The sequence below is a fragment of the Haliotis asinina genome, unplaced genomic scaffold, assembly GCF_037392515.1.
Source record: "Haliotis asinina isolate JCU_RB_2024 unplaced genomic scaffold, JCU_Hal_asi_v2 scaffold_27, whole genome shotgun sequence".
In the NCBI taxonomy this organism is placed as follows: Eukaryota; Metazoa; Mollusca; class Gastropoda; order Lepetellida; family Haliotidae; genus Haliotis; species Haliotis asinina.
Genome location: NW_027133899.1, coordinates 290,402 through 311,596, shown reverse-complemented (window position 1 = coordinate 311,596; position 21,195 = coordinate 290,402). Strand labels below are relative to the sequence as shown.

Here is a 21,195-nt window from a genome sequence, read left to right as displayed (position 1 = left end):
TCATGAAATACCCACAATGGTCGAACATCAGCACAGAGTGAAACAACAAGAAGCTGTTCACTGATAATGACCGACATACCAGATATAGAGATTTGACATAGAGATTTGATTTCTGGAGGGAAAGAGTGCCAGCGAGTTGGAGCAACATAGGAGGAAGCCCTTTTCCCATATGAAACTAGGTGGAATTTGGGAACATGTAGTAGGAGCTGGTTCTGGGACCAAAGTGATCTTGATGGGATGTAATCTGTGATGAGTTCAGTGAGATATTCCGGAGCTTGATTGTGGAGACAGCTGAAAGTGATGCAGAGAAGTCTGAAATTGATTCTCTGTTGAATAGGTAGCCCGTGCAAGGATTTGAGAAAAGGAGAGATGTGATCAGATTTAGTCTTCAGAGAAATAATTCTTGCAGCAGTTTTCCGCACTTTCTGTAGTTTGGAGATATTGTGTTTGCTGAGGCCAGTCAACAGTCCACTGAAGTAATCCAGTGTGGACAGCACAAGACATCTGACTAAGATGTTTTCACAATCAGCTGTGATGTACTTCCTGTTGTTTCCTATGGATCTGAGATGAAAGTAACATGATTTGCATAATCTGTTGACTTGTTCCTGCAGTGAAAGGTCCATGTCAGTCCAAACTCTGAGGTCTTTCACTAGTCACAATGTTGATACTTGTGTTGAACCAATTGTGATTTTATTCCTGAGATCAGCTAGGTGATGCTTTCTGCCAACAAGAAGAACCTCAGTTTTTTTCGTCATTCAGCTTTAATGATTGGTCATTCATCCATGATTTGTGCAGAGTTTTAATTGTTGAATGGCTGGTGATTGTACACAGGTGATAAAGGGTTTAAGAGTTGAGTGTCATCTGCATGCGAATATTTCAAGATGTTGAAGTTGGGAAGTGAGTAGCGACCAGTATAGGCGAGGGCTGCTAAGATGCTAGCACTGGGTAACTAGTTTCATCCTGGATTGGACTCATCAGACAAAGAAGCTAGCAGTGACTGGGTTATTATATACTTTCTGTGACCCGGAGCTGGTGACTGGTGGTCTGGAGGTAGGACCAGTAGTGTAGCTGGTGAGATATCAGTGGTTGCCGGGGGTGTGCCGGTGGGTGGAAATTTAACCGGTGGAATCACTGAAAGTGGGGGAATCCCGACTTTGGTACTCACATGAAGCCTGATTTACAGGGGAGTGTATTCGGAGTGTGATACAGAGCCTACCCAAGTGGAACACTGGGAGAGTCAACTAGTGTATTGGTTACTTGGAGGTAAATGTGGGGTGCGCATTTAGCTAAAATAAACGACCTGAAATGATAGTACTGCTGTGTACTATGGGGTGCATATATTGCCAAGCAGGCAGAACACACCTATGGTGACAGATGTGAAGAACTCACATGATTGGTTCAAGCCAGGAAATAGAATAGATAGAATGTCCCCACCTGCTGGTGAGGGACCTGGGGCCCCGACACTCTAGGATTTGCTAGTTTAGAGAAATCATCTGAATCTGGGAGAACACATTCTGTAATAAATTATGAATATTCTCTGGCTTGCGTGAAGATTTCATAACTTCTTCTTTGCAAAATTGATGCTTGGAGTGTTTAGTCATCTTAATGACCTTCCTCTGCAAGATTCATCATCTGTCAATTGATTTCAAGCTTTGACATGCACCATTTTCGTTCTGCTCTGTGTCTTTCACTTTTGGCACTGCGGATGTTTTCAGTGTACCACAGACAATTTGTCTTCTGGAGAAAAAGTCTGGTTTGGGCTGAAGCATGCCTGTCTAAGATTTCCTTAAGTGTCTAATTATACACCTCAGTCTTTTCATGGTTGTCTGATAGGGGGTCTAAAAATAGTGGCGAAAGCATAATGTCATTGCTGAGTTTTTCCTTGTCAATGGCTTTCAGTTTTTGACAAGTCTTAATTACTGGCATTCTGTGAATACTAAGAAACTCAGCAACAACGATATTACACCATGATCAGAAATTTGTTTGTGCTCAACAGATATGTTTTGAATTAGATCTTCATCATCCAGTGATGTGACAACCCAGTCCAGTATATGATCTGATCTGTGAGTCGATACCACCAGGGGCTGCTTGAGAGAATGGGAAGATAGCAAATTCTGTATTTTCTTAACATGCAATAACCACAATGTTACTGGTATCAATAGGGTGTAAGACTGACAACAAACATGCTATGCCCACTATGTTACTGGTTTCATTATGGTGTAAGACTGACAAGAAACGTGCTATGCCTGCTATGTTACTGGTATTATTATGGTGTAAGACTGACAACAAACATGCAATGCCCACTATGTTACTGGTATTATTATGGTGTAAGACTGACAAAAAACATGCAATGCCCACTATGTTACTGGTTTCATTATAGTGTAAGACTGACAAGAAACATGCTATGCCCACTATGTTACTGGTTTCATTATGGTGTAAGACTGACAAGAAACATGCAATGCCCACTATGTTACTGGTTTCATTATGGTGTAAGACTGACAAGAAACATGCAATGCCCACTATGTTACTGGTTTCATTATGGTGTAAGACTGACAAGAAACATGCAATGCCCACTATGTTACTGGTTTCATTATGGTGTAAGACTGACAAGAAACATGCAATGCCCACTATGTTACTGGTTTCATTATGGTGTAAGACTGACAAGAAACATGCAATGCCCACTATGTTACTGGTTTCATTATGGTGTAAGACTGACAGCAAACATGCTATGCCCACTATGTTACTGGTTTCATTATGGTGTAAGACTGACAAGAAACATGCTATGCCTGCTATGTTACTGGTTTCATTATGCTGTAAGACTGACAAGAAACATGCTATGCCTGCTATGTTACTGATTTCATTATGGTGTAAGACTAAGAACTAACATGCTATGCCCACTATGTTACTGGATTCATTATGGTGTAAGACTGACAAGAAACATGCTATGCCTGCTATGTTACTGGTTTCATTATGGTGTAAGACTAAGAACTAACATGCTATGCCCACTATGTTACTGGTTTCATTATGGTGTAAGACTGACAAGAAACATGCTATGCCCACTATGTTACTGGTTTCATTATGGTGTAAGACTGACAAGAAACATGCTATGCCTGCTATGTTACTGATTTCATTATGGTGTAAGACTAAGAACTAACATGCTATGCCCACTATGTTACTGGATTCATTATGGTGTAAGACTGACAAGAAACATGCTATGCCTGCTATGTTACTGGTTTCATTATGGTGTAAGACTAAGAACTAACATGCTATGCCCACTATGTTACTGGATTCATTATGGTGTAAGACTGACAAGAAACATGCTATGCCTGCTATGTTACTGGTTTCATTATGGTGTAAGACTGACAAGAAACATGCTATGCCTGCTATGTTACTGGTTTCATTATAGTGTAAGACTGACAAGAAACATGCTATGCCTGCTATGTTACTGGTTTCATTATGGTGTAAGACTGACAAGAAACATGCTATGCCCACTATGTTACTGGTTTCATTATGGTGTAAGACTAAGAACTAACATGCAATGCCCACTATGTTACTGGTTTCATTATGGTGTAAGACTGACAAGAAACATGCTATGCCCACTATGTTACTGGTTTCATTATGGTGTAAGACTGACAAGAAACATGCTATGCCCACTATGTTACTGGTTTCATTATGGTGTAAGACTGACAAGAAACATGCTATGCCTGCTATGTTACTGGTTTCATTATGGTGTAAGACTAAGAACTAACATGCTATGCCCACTATGTTACTGGATTCATTATAGTGTAAGACTGACAGCAAACATGCAATGCCCACTATGTTACTGGTTTCATTATAGTGTAAGACTGACAAGAAACATGCTATGCCTGCTATGTTACTGGTTTCATTATAGTGTAAGACTGACAAGAAACATGCTATGCCTGCTATGTTACTGGTTTCATTATGGTGTAAGACTGACAAGAAACATGCTATGCCCACTATGTTACTGGTTTCATTATGGTGTAAGACTAAGAACTAACATGCTATGCCCACTATGTTACTGGTTTCATTATGGTGTAAGACTGACAAGAAACATGCTATGCCCACTATGTTACTGGTTTCATTATGGTGTAAGACTGACAAGAAACATGCTATGCCCACTATGTTACTGGTTTCATTATGGTGTAAGACTGACAAGAAACATGCAATGCCCACTATGTTACTGGTTTCATTATGGTGTAAGACTGACAAGAAACATGCAATGCCCACTATGTTACTGGTTTCATTATGGTGTAAGACTGACAAGAAACATGCTATGCCCACTATGTTACTGGTTTCATTATGGTGTAAGACGAAGAACTAACATGCTATGCCTGTTATGTTACTGGTTTCATTATGGTGTAAGACTGACAAGAAACATGCTATGCCCACTATGTTACTGGTTTCATTATGGTGTAAGACTAAGAACTAACATGCTATGCCCACTATGTTACTGGATTCATTATAGTGTAAGACTGACAGCAAACATGCTATGCCCACTATGTTACTGGTTTCATTATGGTGTAAGACTAAGAACTAACATGATATGCCCACTATGTTACTGGATTCATTATAGTGTAAGACTGACAGCAAACATGCAATGCCCACTATGTTACTGGTTTCATTATAGTGTAAGACTGACAAGAAACATGCTATGCCTGCTATGTTACTGATTTCATTATGGTGTAAGACTAAGAACTAACATGCTATGCCCACTATGTTACTGGATTCATTATGGTGTAAGACTGACAAGAAACATGCTATGCCTGTTATGTTACTGGTTTCATTATGGTGTAAGACTGACAAGAAACATGCTATGCCCACTATGTTACTGGTTTCATTATGGTGTAAGACTAAGAACTAACATGCTATGCCCACTATGTTACTGGATTCATTATGGTGTAAGACTGACAAGAAACATGCTATGCCCACTATGTTACTGGATTCATTATGGTGTAAGACTGACAAGAAACATGCTATGCCCACTATGTTACTGGTTTCATTATGGTGTAAGACTGACAAGAAACATGCTATGCCTGCTATGTTACTGGTTTCATTATGGTGTAAGACTGACAAGAAACATGCTATGCCTGCTATGTTACTGGTTTCATTATGGTGTAAGATTGACAACAAACATGCTATGCCCACTATGTTACTGGTTTCATTATGGTGTAAGACTAAGAACTAACATGCTATGCCTGTTATGTTACTGGTTTCATTATGGTGTAAGACTGACAAGAAACATGCTATGCCTGCTATGTTACTGGTTTCATTATGGTGTAAGACTGACAAGAAACATGCTATGCCTGCTATGTTACTGGTTTCATTATGGTGTAAGACTAAGAACTAACATGCAATGCCCACTATGTTACTGGTTTCATTATGGTGTAAGACTGACAAGAAACATGCTATGCCCACTATGTTACTGGTTTCATTATGGTGTAAGACTAAGAACTAACATGCTATGCCCACTATGTTACTGGTTTCATTATGGTGTAAGACTGACAAGAAACATGCAATGCCCACTATGTTACTGGTTTCATTATGGTGTAAGACTGACAGCAAACATGCTATGCCCACTATGTTACTGGTTTCATTATGGTGTAAGACTGACAAGAAACATGCTATGCCTGCTATGTTACTGATTTCATTATGGTGTAAGACTAAGAACTAACATACTATGCCCACTATGTTACTGGATTCATTATGGTGTAAGACTGACAAGAAACATGCTATGCCTGCTATGTTACTGGTTTCATTATGGTGTAAGACTAAGAACTAACATGCTATGCCCACTATGTTACTGGTTTCATTATGGTGTAAGACTGACAAGAAACATGCTATGCCCACTATGTTACTGGTTTCATTATGGTGTAAGACTGACAAGAAACATGCTATGCCTGCTATGTTACTGATTTCATTATGGTGTAAGACTAAGAACTAACATGCTATGCCCACTATGTTACTGGATTCATTATGGTGTAAGACTGACAAGAAACATGCTATGCCTGCTATGTTACTGGTTTCATTATGGTGTAAGACTAAGAACTAACATGCTATGCCCACTATGTTACTGGATTCATTATGGTGTAAGACTGACAAGAAACATGCTATGCCTGCTATGTTACTGGTTTCATTATGGTGTAAGACTGACAAGAAACATGCTATGCCTGCTATGTTACTGGTTTCATTATAGTGTAAGACTGACAAGAAACATGCTATGCCTGCTATGTTACTGGTTTCATTATGGTGTAAGACTGACAAGAAACATGCTATGCCCACTATGTTACTGGTTTCATTATGGTGCAAGACTGACAAGAAACATGCTATGCCTGCTATGTTACTGGTTTCATTATGGTGTAAGACTGACAAGAAACATGCTATGCCCACTATGTTACTGGTTTCATTATGGTGTAAGACTGACAAGAAACATGCTATGCCCACTATGTTACTGGTTTCATTATGGTGTAAGACTGACAAGAAACATGCTATGCCTGTTATGTTACTGGTTTCATTATGGTGTAAGACTAAGAACTAACATGCTATGCCCACTATGTTACTGGATTCATTATAGTGTAAGACTGACAGCAAACATGCAATGCCCACTATGTTACTGGTTTCATTATAGTGTAAGACTGACAAGAAACATGCTATGCCTGCTATGTTACTGGTTTCATTATAGTGTAAGACTGACAACAAACAATTGCTATGCCTGCTATGTTACTGGTTTCATTATGGTGTAAGACTGACAAGAAACATGCTATGCCCACTATGTTACTGGTTTCATTATGGTGTAAGACTAAGAACTAACATGCTATGCCCACTATGTTACTGGTTTCATTATGGTGTAAGACTGACAAGAAACATGCTATGCCCACTATGTTACTGGTTTCATTATGGTGTAAGACTGACAAGAAACATGCTATGCCCACTATGTTACTGGTTTCATTATGGTGTAAGACTGACAAGAAACATGCAATGCCCACTATGTTACTGGTTTCATTATGGTGTAAGACTGACAAGAAACATGCAATGCCCACTATGTTACTGGTTTCATTATGGTGTAAGACTGACAAGAAACATGCTATGCCCACTATGTTACTGGTTTCATTATGGTGTAAGACTAAGAACTAACATGCTATGCCTGTTATGTTACTGGTTTCATTATGGTGTAAGACTGACAAGAAACATGCTATGCCTGCTATGTTACTGGTTTCATTATGGTGTAAGACTAAGAACTAACATGCTATGCCCACTATGTTACTGGATTCATTATAGTGTAAGACTGACAGCAAACATGCTATGCCCACTATGTTACTGGTTTCATTATGGTGTAAGACTAAGAACTAACATCCTATGCCCACTATGTTACTGGATTCATTATAGTGTAAGACTGACAGCAAACATGCAATGCCCACTATGTTACTGGTTTCATTATAGTGCAAGAATGACAAGAAACATGCTATGCCTGCTATGTTACTGATTTCATTATGGTGTAAGACTAAGAACTAACATGCTATGCCCACTATGTTACTGGATTCATTATGGTGTAAGACTGACAAGAAACATGCTATGCCTGCTATGTTACTGGTTTCATTATGGTGTAAGACTGACAAGAAACATGCTATGCCCACTATGTTACTGGTTTCATTATGGTGTAAGACTAAGAACTAACATGCTATGCCTGCTATGTTACTGGTTTCATTATGGTGTAAGACTGACAAGAAACATGCTATGCCCACTATGTTACTGGATTCATTATGGTGTAAGACTGACAAGAAACATGCTATGCCCACTATGTTACTGGATTCATTATGGTGTAAGACTGACAAGAAACATGCTATGCCCACTATGTTACTGGTTTCATTATGGTGTAAGACTGACAAGAAACATGCTATGCCTGCTATGTTACTGGTTTCATTATGGTGTAAGACTGACAAGAAACATGCTATGCCCACTATGTTACTGGTTTCATTATGGTGTAAGACTGACAAGAAACATGCTATGCCTGCTATGTTACTGGTTTCATTATGGTGTAAGACTAAGAACTAACATGCAATGCCCACTATGTTACTGGTTTCATTATGGTGTAAGACTAAGAACTAACATGCAATGCCCACTATGTTACTGGTTTCATTATGGTGTAAGACTGACAAGAAACATGCTATGCCCACTATGTTACTGGTTTCATTATGGTGTAAGACTAAGAACTAACATGCAATGCCCACTATGTTACTGGTTTCATTATGGTGTAAGACTAAGAACTAACATGCAATGCCCACTATGTTACTGGTTTCATTATGGTGTAAGATTGACAACAAACATGCAATGCCCACTATGTTACTGGTTTCATTATGGTGTAAGACTAAGAACTAACATGCTATGCCTGTTATGTTACTGGTTTCATTATGGTGTAAGACTGACAAGAAACATGCTATGCCTGTTATGTTACTGATTTCATTATGGTGTAAGACTAAGAACTAACATGCAATGCCCACTATGTTACTGGTTTCATTATGGTGTAAGACTAAGAACTAACATGCAATGCCCACTATGTTACTGGTTTCATTATGGTGTAAGACTGACAAGAAACATGCTATGCCCACTATGTTACTGGTTTCATTATGGTGTAAGACTAAGAACTAACATGCAATGCCCACTATGTTACTGGTTTCATTATGGTGTAAGACTAAGAACTAACATGCAATGCCCACTATGTTACTGGTTTCATTATGGTGTAAGACTAAGAACTAACATGCAATGCCCACTATGTTACTGGTTTCATTATGGTGTAAGACTGACAAGAAACATGCTATGCCCACTATGTTACTGGTTTCATTATGGTGTAAGACTAAGAACTAACATGCAATGCCCACTATGTTACTGGTTTCATTATGGTGTAAGACTGACAAGAAACATGCTATGCCCACTATGTTACTGGTTTCATTATGGTGTAAGACTGACAAGAAACATGCTATGCCTGCTATGTTACTGGTTTCATTATGGTGTAAGACTGACAAGAAACATGCTATGCCTGCTATGTTACTGGTTTCATTATGGTGTAAGATTGACAACAAACATGCAATGCCCACTATGTTACTGGTTTCATTATGGTGTAAGACTAAGAACTAACATGCTATGCCTGTTATGTTACTGGTTTCATTATGGTGTAAGACTGACAAGAAACATGCTATGCCTGCTATGTTACTGGTTTCATTATGGTGTAAGACTAAGAACTAACATGCAATGCCCACTATGTTACTGGTTTCATTATGGTGTAAGACTAAGAACTAACATGCAATGCCCACTATGTTACTGGTTTCATTATGGTGTAAGACTGACAAGAAACATGCTATGCCTGCTATGTTACTGGTTTCATTATGGTGTAAGACTAAGAACTAACATGCAATGCCCACTATGTTACTGGTTTCATTTTGGTGTAAGACTGACAAGAAACATGCAATGCCCACTATGTTACTGGTTTCATTATGGTGTAAGACTGACAGCAAACATGCTATGCCCACTATGTTACTGGTTTCATTATGGTGTAAGACTGACAAGAAACATGCTATGCCTGCTATGTTACTGGTTTCATTATGGTGTAAGACTGACAAGAAACATGCTATGCCTGCTATGTTACTGATTTCATTATGGTGTAAGACTAAGAACTAACATGCTATGCCCACTATGTTACTGGATTCATTATGGTGTAAGACTGACAAGAAACATGCTATGCCTGCTATGTTACTGGTTTCATTATGGTGGAAGACTAAGAACTAACATGCTATGCCCACTATGTTACTGGTTTCATTATGGTGTAAGACTGACAAGAAACATGCTATGCCCACTATGTTACTGGTTTCATTATGGTGTAAGACTGACAAGAAACATGCTATGCCTGTTATGTTACTGATTTCATTATGGTGTAAGACTAAGAACTAACATGCTATGCCCACTATGTTACTGGATTCATTATGGTGTAAGACTGACAAGAAACATGCTATGCCTGCTATGTTACTGGTTTCATTATGGTGTAAGACTAAGAACTAACATGCTATGCCCACTATGTTACTGGATTCATTATGGTGTAAGACTGACAAGAAACATGCTATGCCTGCTATGTTACTGGTTTCATTATGGTGTAAGACTGACAAGAAACATGCTATGCCTGCTATGTTACTGGTTTCATTATGGTGTAAGACTGACAAGAAACATGCTATGCCCACTATGTTACTGGTTTCATTATGGTGTAAGACTAAGAACTAACATGCAATGCCCACTATGTTACTGGTTTCATTATGGTGTAAGACTGACAAGAAACATGCTATGCCCACTATGTTACTGGTTTCATTATGGTGTAAGACTGACAAGAAACATGCTATGCCCACTATGTTACTGGTTTCATTATGGTGTAAGACTGACAAGAAACATGCTATGCCTGTTATGTTACTGGTTTCATTATGGTGTAAGACTAAGAACTAACATGCTATGCCCACTATGTTACTGGATTCATTATAGTGTAAGACTGACAGCAAACATGCAATGCCCACTATGTTACTGGTTTCATTATAGTGTAAGACTGACAAGAAACATGCTATGCCTGCTATGTTACTGGTTTCATTATAGTGTAAGACTGACAAGAAACAATTGCTATGCCTGCTATGTTACTGGTTTCATTATGGTGTAAGACTGACAAGAAACATGCTATGCCCACTATGTTACTGGTTTCATTATGGTGTAAGACTAAGAACTAACATGCTATGCCCACTATGTTACTGGTTTCATTATGGTGTAAGACTGACAAGAAACATGCTATGCCCACTATGTTACTGGTTTCATTATGGTGTAAGACTGACAAGAAACATGCTATGCCCACTATGTTACTGGTTTCATTATGGTGTAAGACTGACAAGAAACATGCAATGCCCACTATGTTACTGGTTTCATTATGGTGTAAGACTGACAAGAAACATGCAATGCCCACTATGTTACTGGTTTCATTATGGTGTAAGACTGACAAGAAACATGCTATGCCCACTATGTTACTGGTTTCATTATGGTGTAAGACTAAGAACTAACATGCTATGCCCACTATGTTACTGGTTTCATTATGGTGTAAGACTGACAAGAAACATGCTATGCCTGCTATGTTACTGGTTTCATTATGGTGTAAGACTAAGAACTAACATGCTATGCCCACTATGTTACTGGATTCATTATAGTGTAAGACTGACAGCAAACATGCTATGCCCACTATGTTACTGGTTTCATTATGGTGTAAGACTAAGAACTAACATCCTATGCCCACTATGTTACTGGATTCATTATAGTGTAAGACTGACAGCAAACATGCAATGCCCACTATGTTACTGGTTTCATTATAGTGTAAGAATGACAAGAAACATGCTATGCCTGCTATGTTACTGATTTCATTATGGTGTAAGACTAAGAACTAACATGCTATGCCCACTATGTTACTGGATTCATTATGGTGTAAGACTGACAAGAAACATGCTATGCCTGCTATGTTACTGGTTTCATTATGGTGTAAGACTGACAAGAAACATGCTATGCCCACTATGTTACTGGTTTCATTATGGTGTAAGACTAAGAACTAACATGCTATGCCTGCTATGTTACTGGTTTCATTATGGTGTAAGACTGACAAGAAACATGCTATGCCCACTATGTTACTGGATTCATTATGGTGTAAGACTGACAAGAAACATGCTATGCCCACTATGTTACTGGATTCATTATGGTGTAAGACTGACAAGAAACATGCTATGCCCACTATGTTACTGGTTTCATTATGGTGTAAGACTGACAAGAAACATGCTATGCCTGCTATGTTACTGGTTTCATTATGGTGTAAGACTGACAAGAAACATGCTATGCCCACTATGTTACTGGTTTCATTATGGTGTAAGACTGACAAGAAACATGCTATGCCTGCTATGTTACTGGTTTCATTATGGTGTAAGACTAAGAACTAACATGCAATGCCCACTATGTTACTGGTTTCATTATGGTGTAAGACTAAGAACTAACATGCAATGCCCACTATGTTACTGGTTTCATTATGGTGTAAGACTGACAAGAAACATGCTATGCCCACTATGTTACTGGTTTCATTATGGTGTAAGACTAAGAACTAACATGCAATGCCCACTATGTTACTGGTTTCATTATGGTGTAAGACTAAGAACTAACATGCAATGCCCACTATGTTACTGGTTTCATTATGGTGTAAGATTGACAACAAACATGCAATGCCCACTATGTTACTGGTTTCATTATGGTGTAAGACTAAGAACTAACATGCTATGCCTGTTATGTTACTGGTTTCATTATGGTGTAAGACTGACAAGAAACATGCTATGCCCACTATGTTACTGGTTTCATTATGGTGTAAGACTAAGAACTAACATGCAATGCCCACTATGTTACTGGTTTCATTATGGTGTAAGACTAAGAACTAACATGCAATGCCCACTATGTTACTGGTTTCACTATGGTGTAAGACTGACAAGAAACATGCTATGCCCACTATGTTACTGGTTTCATTATGGTGTAAGACTAAGAACTAACATGCAATGCCCACTATGTTACTGGTTTCATTATGGTGTAAGACTAAGAACTAACATGCAATGCCCACTATGTTACTGGTTTCATTATGGTGTAAGACTAAGAACTAACATGCAATGCCCACTATGTTACTGGTTTCATTATGGTGTAAGACTGACAAGAAACATGCTATGCCCACTATGTTACTGGTTTCATTATGGTGTAAGACTAAGAACTAACATGCAATGCCCACTATGTTACTGGTTTCATTATGGTGTAAGACTGACAAGAAACATGCTATGCCCACTATGTTACTGGTTTCATTATGGTGTAAGACTGACAAGAAACATGCTATGCCTGCTATGTTACTGGTTTCATTATGGTGTAAGACTGACAAGAAACATGCTATGCCTGCTATGTTACTGGTTTCATTATGGTGTAAGATTGACAACAAACATGCAATGCCCACTATGTTACTGGTTTCATTATGGTGTAAGACTAAGAACTAACATGCTATGCCTGTTATGTTACTGGTTTCATTATGGTGTAAGACTGACAAGAAACATGGTATGCCTGCTATGTTACTGGTTTCATTATGGTGTAAGACTAAGAACTAACATGCAATGCCCACTATGTTACTGGTTTCATTATGGTGTAAGACTGACAAGAAACATGCTATGCCCACTATGTTACTGGTTTCATTATGGTGTAAGACTGACAAGAAACATGCTATGCCCACTATGTTACTGGTTTCATTATGGTGTAAGACTAAGAACTAACATGCAATGCCCACTATGTTACTGGTTTCATTATGGTGTAAGACTGACAAGAAACATGCAATGCCCACTATGTTACTGGTTTCATTATGGTGTAAGACTGACAGCAAACATGCTATGCCCACTATGTTACTGGTTTCATTATGGTGTAAGACTGACAAGAAACATGCTATGCCTGCTATGTTACTGGTTTCATTATGGTGTAAGACTGACAAGAAACATGCTATGCCTGCTATGTTACTGATTTCATTATGGTGTAAGACTAAGAACTAACATGCTATGCCCACTATGTTACTGGATTCATTATGGTGTAAGACTGACAAGAAACATGCTATGCCTGCTATGTTACTGGTTTCATTATGGTGTAAGACTAAGAACTAACATGCTATGCCCACTATGTTACTGGTTTCATTATGGTGTAAGACTGACAAGAAACATGCTATGCCCACTATGTTACTGGTTTCATTATGGTGTAAGACTGACAAGAAACATGCTATGCCTGCTATGTTACTGATTTCATTATGGTGTAAGACTAAGAACTAACATGCTATGCCCACTATGTTACTGGATTCATTATGGTGTAAGACTGACAAGAAACATGCTATGCCTGCTATGTTACTGGTTTCATTATGGTGTAAGACTAAGAACTAACATGCTATGCCCACTATGTTACTGGATTCATTATGGTGTAAGACTGACAAGAAACATGCTATGCCTGCTATGTTACTGGTTTCATTATGGTGTAAGACTGACAAGAAACATGCTATGCCTGCTATGTTACTGGTTTCATTATGGTGTAAGACTGACAAGAAACATGCTATGCCCACTATGTTACTGGTTTCATTATGGTGTAAGACTAAGAACTAACATGCAATGCCCACTATGTTACTGGTTTCATTATGGTGTAAGACTGACAAGAAACATGCTATGCCCACTATGTTACTGGTTTCATTATGGTGTAAGACTGACAAGAAACATGCTATGCCCACTATGTTACTGGTTTCATTATGGTGTAAGACTGACAAGAAACATGCTATGCCTGTTATGTTACTGGTTTCATTATGGTGTAAGACTAAGAACTAACATGCTATGCCCACTATGTTACTGGATTCATTATAGTGTAAGACTGACAGCAAACATGCAATGCCCACTATGTTACTGGTTTCATTATAGTGTAAGACTGACAAGAAACATGGTATGCCTGCTATGTTACTGGTTTCATTATAGTGTAAGACTGACAAGAAACAATTGCTATGCCTGCTATGTTACTGGTTTCATTATGGTGTAAGACTGACAAGAAACATGCTATGCCCACTATGTTACTGGTTTCATTATGGTGTAAGACTAAGAACTAACATGCTATGCCCACTATGTTACTGGTTTCATTATGGTGTAAGACTGACAAGAAACATGCTATGCCCACTATGTTACTGGTTTCATTATGGTGTAAGACTGACAAGAAACATGCTATGCCCACTATGTTACTGGTTTCATTATGGTGTAAGACTGACAAGAAACATGCAATGCCCACTATGTTACTGGTTTTATTATGGTGTAAGACTGACAAGAAACATGCAATGCCCACTATGTTACTGGTTTCATTATGGTGTAAGACTGACAAGAAACATGCTATGCCCACTATGTTACTGGTTTCATTATGGTGTAAGACTAAGAACTAACATGCTATGCCCACTATGTTACTGGTTTCATTATGGTGTAAGACTGACAAGAAACATGCTATGCCTGCTATGTTACTGGTTTCATTATGGTGTAAGACTAAGAACTAACATGCTATGCCCACTATGTTACTGGATTCATTATAGTGTAAGACTGACAGCAAACATGCTATGCCCACTATGTTACTGGTTTCATTATGGTGTAAGACTAAGAACTAACATCCTATGCCCACTATGTTACTGGATTCATTATAGTGTAAGACTGACAGCAAACATGCAATGCCCACTATGTTACTGGTTTCATTATAGTGTAAGAATGACAAGAAACATGCTATGCCTGCTATGTTACTGATTTCATTATGGTGTAAGACTAAGAACTAACATGCTATGCCCACTATGTTACTGGATTCATTATGGTGTAAGACTGACAAGAAACATGCTATGCCTGCTATGTTACTGGTTTCATTATGGTGTAAGACTGACAAGAAACATGCTATGCCCACTATGTTACTGGTTTCATTATGGTGTAAGACTAAAAACTAACATGCTATGCCTGCTATGTTACTGGTTTCATTATGGTGTAAGACTGACAAGAAACATGCTATGCCCACTATGTTACTGGATCCATTATGGTGTAAGACTGACAAGAAACATGCTATGCCCACTATGTTACTGGATTCATTATGGTGTAAGACTGACAAGAAACATGCTATGCCCACTATGTTACTGGTTTCATTATGGTGTAAGACTGACAAGAAACATGCTATGCCTGCTATGTTACTGGTTTCATTATGGTGTAAGACTGACAAGAAACATGCTATGCCTGTTATGTTACTGGTTTCATTATGGTGTAAGACTGACAAGAAACATGCTATGCCTGCTATGTTACTGGTTTCATTATGGTGTAAGACTAAGAACTAACATGCAATGCCCACTATGTTACTGGTTTCATTATGGTGTAAGACTAAGAACTAACATGCAATGCCCACTATGTTACTGGTTTCATTATGGTGTAAGACTGACAAGAAACATGCTATGCCCACTATGTTACTGGTTTCATTATGGTGTAAGACTAAGAACTAACATGCAATGCCCACTATGTTACTGGTTTCATTATGGTGTAAGACTAAGAACTAACATGCAATGCCCACTATGTTACTGGTTTCATTATGGTGTAAGACTAAGAACTAACATGCTATGCCTGTTATGTTACTGGTTTCATTATGGTGTAAGACTGACAAGAAACATGCTATGCCCACTATGTTACTGGTTTCATTATGGTGTAAGACTAAGAACTAACATGCAATGCCCACTATGTTACTGGTTTCATTATGGTGTAAGACTAAGAACTAACATGCAATGCCCACTATGTTACTGGTTTCATTATGGTGTAAGACTGACAAGAAACATGCTATGCCCACTATGTTACTGGTTTCATTATGGTGTAAGACTAAGAACTAACATGTAATGCCCACTATGTTACTGGTTTCATTATGGTGTAAGACTAAGAACTAACATGCAATGCCCACTATGTTACTGGTTTCATTATGGTGTAAGACTGACAAGAAACATGCTATGCCCACTATGTTACTGGTTTCATTATGGTGTAAGACTAAGAACTAACATGCTATGCCCACTATGTTACTGGATTCATTATAGTGTAAGACTGACAGCAAACATGCAATGCCCACTATGTTACTGGTTTCATTATAGTGTAAGACTGACAAGAAACATGCTATGCCTGCTATGTTACTGGTTCCATTATAGTGTAAGACTGACAAGAAACATGCTATGCCTGCTATGTTACTGGTTTCATTATGGTGTAAGACTGACAAGAAACATGCTATGCCCACTATGTTACTGGTTTCATTATGGTGTAAGACTGACAAGAAACATGCTATGCCCACTATGTTACTGGATTCATTATGGTGTAAGACTGACAAGAAACATGCTATGCCCACTATGTTACTGGATTCATTATGGTGTAAGACTAAGAACTAACATGCTATGCCCACTATGTTACTGGACTCATTATGGTGTAAGACTGACAAGAAACATGCTATGCCTGCTATGTTACTGGTTTCATTATGGTGTAAGACTAAGAACTAACATGCTATGCCCACTATGTTACTGGATTCATTATGGTGTAAGACTGACAAGAAACATGCTATGCCTGCTATGTTACTGGTTTCATTATGGTGTAAGACTGACAAGAAACATGCTATGCCTGCTATGTTACTGGTTTCATTATAGTGTAAGACTGACAAGAAACATGCTATGCCTGCTATGTTACTGGTTTCATTATGGTGTAAGACTGACAAGAAACATGCTATGCCCACTATGTTACTGGTTTCATTATGGTGTAAGACTAAGAACTAACATGCAATGCCCACTATGTTACTGGTTTCATTATGGTGTAAGACTGACAAGAAACATGCTATGCCCACTATGTTACTGGTTTCATTATGGTGTAAGACTGACAAGAAACATGCTATGCCCACTATGTTACTGGTTTCATTATGGTGTAAGACTGACAAGAAACATGCTATGCCTGCTATGTTACTGGTTTCATTATGGTGTAAGACTAAGAACTAACATGCTATGCCCACTATGTTACTGGATTCATTATAGTGTAAGACTGACAGCAAACATGCAATGCCCACTATGTTACTGGTTTCATTATAGTGTAAGACTGACAAGAAACATGCTATGCCTGCTATGTTACTGGTTTCATTATAGTGTAAGACTGACAAGAAACATGCTATGCCTGCTATGTTACTGGTTTCATTATGGTGTAAGACTGACAAGAAACATGCTATGCCCACTATGTTACTGGTTTCATTATGGTGTAAGACTAAGAACTAACATGCTATGCCCACTATGTTACTGGTTTCATTATGGTGTAAGACTGACAAGAAACATGCTATGCCCACTATGTTACTGGTTTCATTATGGTGTAAGACTGACAAGAAACATGCTATGCCCACTATGTTACTGGTTTCATTATGGTGTAAGACTGACAAGAAACATGCAATGCCCACTATGTTACTGGTTTCATTATGGTGTAAGACTGACAAGAAACATGCAATGCCCACTATGTTACTGGTTTCATTATGGTGTAAGACTGACAAGAAACATGCTATGCCCACTATGTTACTGGTTTCATTATGGTGTAAGACTAAGAACTAACATGCTATGCCTGTTATGTTACTGGTTTCATTATGGTGTAAGACTGACAAGAAACATGCTATGCCCACTATGTTACTGGTTTCATTATGGTGTAAGACTAAGAACTAACATGCTATGCCCACTATGTTACTGGATTCATTATAGTGTAAGACTGACAGCAAACATGCTATGCCCACTATGTTACTGGTTTCATTATGGTGTAAGACTAAGAACTAACATGATATGCCCACTATGTTACTGGATTCATTATAGTGTAAGACTGACAGCAAACATGCAATGCCCACTATGTTACTGGTTTCATTATAGTGTAAGACTGACAAGAAACATGCTATGCCTGCTATGTTACTGATTTCATTATGGTGTAAGACTAAGAACTAACATGCTATGCCCACTATGTTACTGGATTCATTATGGTGTAAGACTGACAAGAAACATGCTATGCCTGTTATGTTACTGGTTTCATTATGGTGTAAGACTGACAAGAAACATGCTATGCCCACTATGTTACTGGTTTCATTATAGTGTAAGACTAAGAACTAACATGCTATGCCTGCTATGTTACTGGTTTCATTATGGTGTAAGACTGACAAGAAACATGCTATGCCCACTATGTTACTGGATTCAGTATGGTGTAAGACTGACAAGAAACATGCTATGCCCACTATGTTACTGGATTCATTATGGTGTAAGACTGACAAGAAACATGCTATGCCCACTATGTTACTGGTTTCATTATGGTGTAAGACTGACAAGAAACATGCTATGCCTGCTATGTTACTGGTTTCATTATGGTGTAAGATTGACAACAAACATGCAATGCCCACTATGTTACTGGTTTCATTATGGTGTAAGACTGACAAGAAACATGCTATGCCCACTATGTTACTGGTTTCATTATGGTGTAAGACTAAGAACTAACATGCTATGCCAACTATGTTACTGGTTTCATTATGGTGTAAGACTGACAAGAAACATGCTATGCCCACTATGTTACTGGTTTCATTATGGTGTAAGACTGGCAAGAAACATGCTATGCCCACTATGTTACTGGTTTCATTATGGTGTAAGACTAAGAACTAACATGCTATGCCCACTATGTTACTGGTTTCATTATGGTGTAAGACTAAGAACTAACATGCTATGCCTGTTATGTTACTGGTTTCATTATGGTGTAAGACTGACAAGAAACATGCTATGCCCACTATGTTACTGGTTTCATTATGGTGTAAGACTAAGAACTAACATGCTATGCCTGTTATGTTACTGGTTTCATTATGGTGTAAGACTGACAAGAAACATGCTATGCCCACTATGTTACTGGTTTCATTATGGTGTAAGACTAAGAACTAACATGCTATGCCCACTATGTTACTGGTTTCATTATGGTGTAAGACTAAGAACTAACATGCAATGCCCACTATGTTACTGGTTTCATTATGGTGTAAGACTAAGAACTAACATGCTATGCCTGTTATGTTACTGGTTTCATTATGGTGTAAGACTGACAAGAAACATGCAATGCCCACTATGTTACTGGTTTCATTATGGTGTAAGACTAAGAACTAACATGCTATGCCTGTTATGTTACTGGTTTCATTATGGTGTAAGACTGACAAGAAACATGCTATGCCCACTATGTTACTGGTTTCATTATGGTGTAAGACTAAGAACTAACATGCTATGCCTGTTATGTTACTGGTTTCATTATGGTGTAAGACTGACAAGAAACATGCTATGCCCACTATGTTACTGGTTTCATTATGGTGTAAGACTAAGAACTAACATGCTATGCCTGTTATGTTACTGGTTTCATTATGGTGTAAGACTGACAAGAAACATGCTATGCCCACTATGTTACTGGTTTCATTATGGTGTAAGACTGACAAGAAACATGCTATGCCTGCTATGTTACTGGTTTCATTATGGTGTAAGACTAAGAACTAACATGCTATGCCCACTATGTTACTGGATTCATTATAGTGTAAGACTGACAGCAAACATGCAATGCCCACTATGTTACTGGTTTCATTATAGTGTAAGACTGACAAGAAACATGCTATGCCTGCTATGTTACTGATTTCATTATGGTGTAAGACTAAGAACTAACATGCTATGCCCACTATGTTACTGGATTCATTATGGTGTAAGACTGACAAGAAACATGCTATGCCTGTTATGTTACTGGTTTCATTATGGTGTAAGACTGACAAGAAACATGCTATGCCCACTATGTTACTGGTTTCATTATAGTGTAAGACTAAGAACTAACATGCTATGCCTGCTATGTTACTGGTTTCATTATGGTGTAAGACTGACAAGAAACATGCTATGCCCACTATGTTACTGGATTCATTATGGTGTAAGACTGACAAGAAACATGCTATGCCCACTATGTTACTGGATTCATTATGGTGTAAGACTGACAAGAAACATGCTATGCCCACTATGTTACTGGTTTCATTATGGTGTAAGACTGACAAGAAACATGCTATGCCTGCTATGTTACTGGTTTCATTATGGTGTAAGACTGACAAGAAACATGCTATGCCTGCTATGTTACTGGTTTCATTATGGTGTAAGATTGACAACAAACATGCAATGCCCACTATGTTACTGGTTTCATTATGGTGTAAGACTGACAAGAAACATGCTATGCCCACTATGTTACTGGTTTCATTATGGTGTAAGACTAAGAACTAACATGCTATGCCAACTATGTTACTGGTTTCATTATGGTGTAAGACTGACAAGAAACATGCTATGCCCACTATGTTACTGGTTTCATTATGGTGTAAGACTGGCAAGAAACATGCTATGCCCACTATGTTACTGGTTTCATTATGGTGTAAGACTAAGAACTAACATGCTATGCCCACTATGTTACTGGTTTCATTATGGTGTAAGACTAAGAACTAACATGCTATGCCTGTTATGTTACTGGTTTCATTATGGTGTAAGACTGACAAGAA

The 21,195-nt window shown here is 38.3% G+C and overlaps 1 protein-coding gene across 1 annotated transcript in view; it reads right to left on the bottom strand.

The window, feature by feature from the left end:
- Positions 1-21,195, bottom strand: part of LOC137270043 (uncharacterized) — a 190,974-nt gene that overhangs the window by 103,589 nt on the left and 66,190 nt on the right. The window lies entirely within an intron of this gene.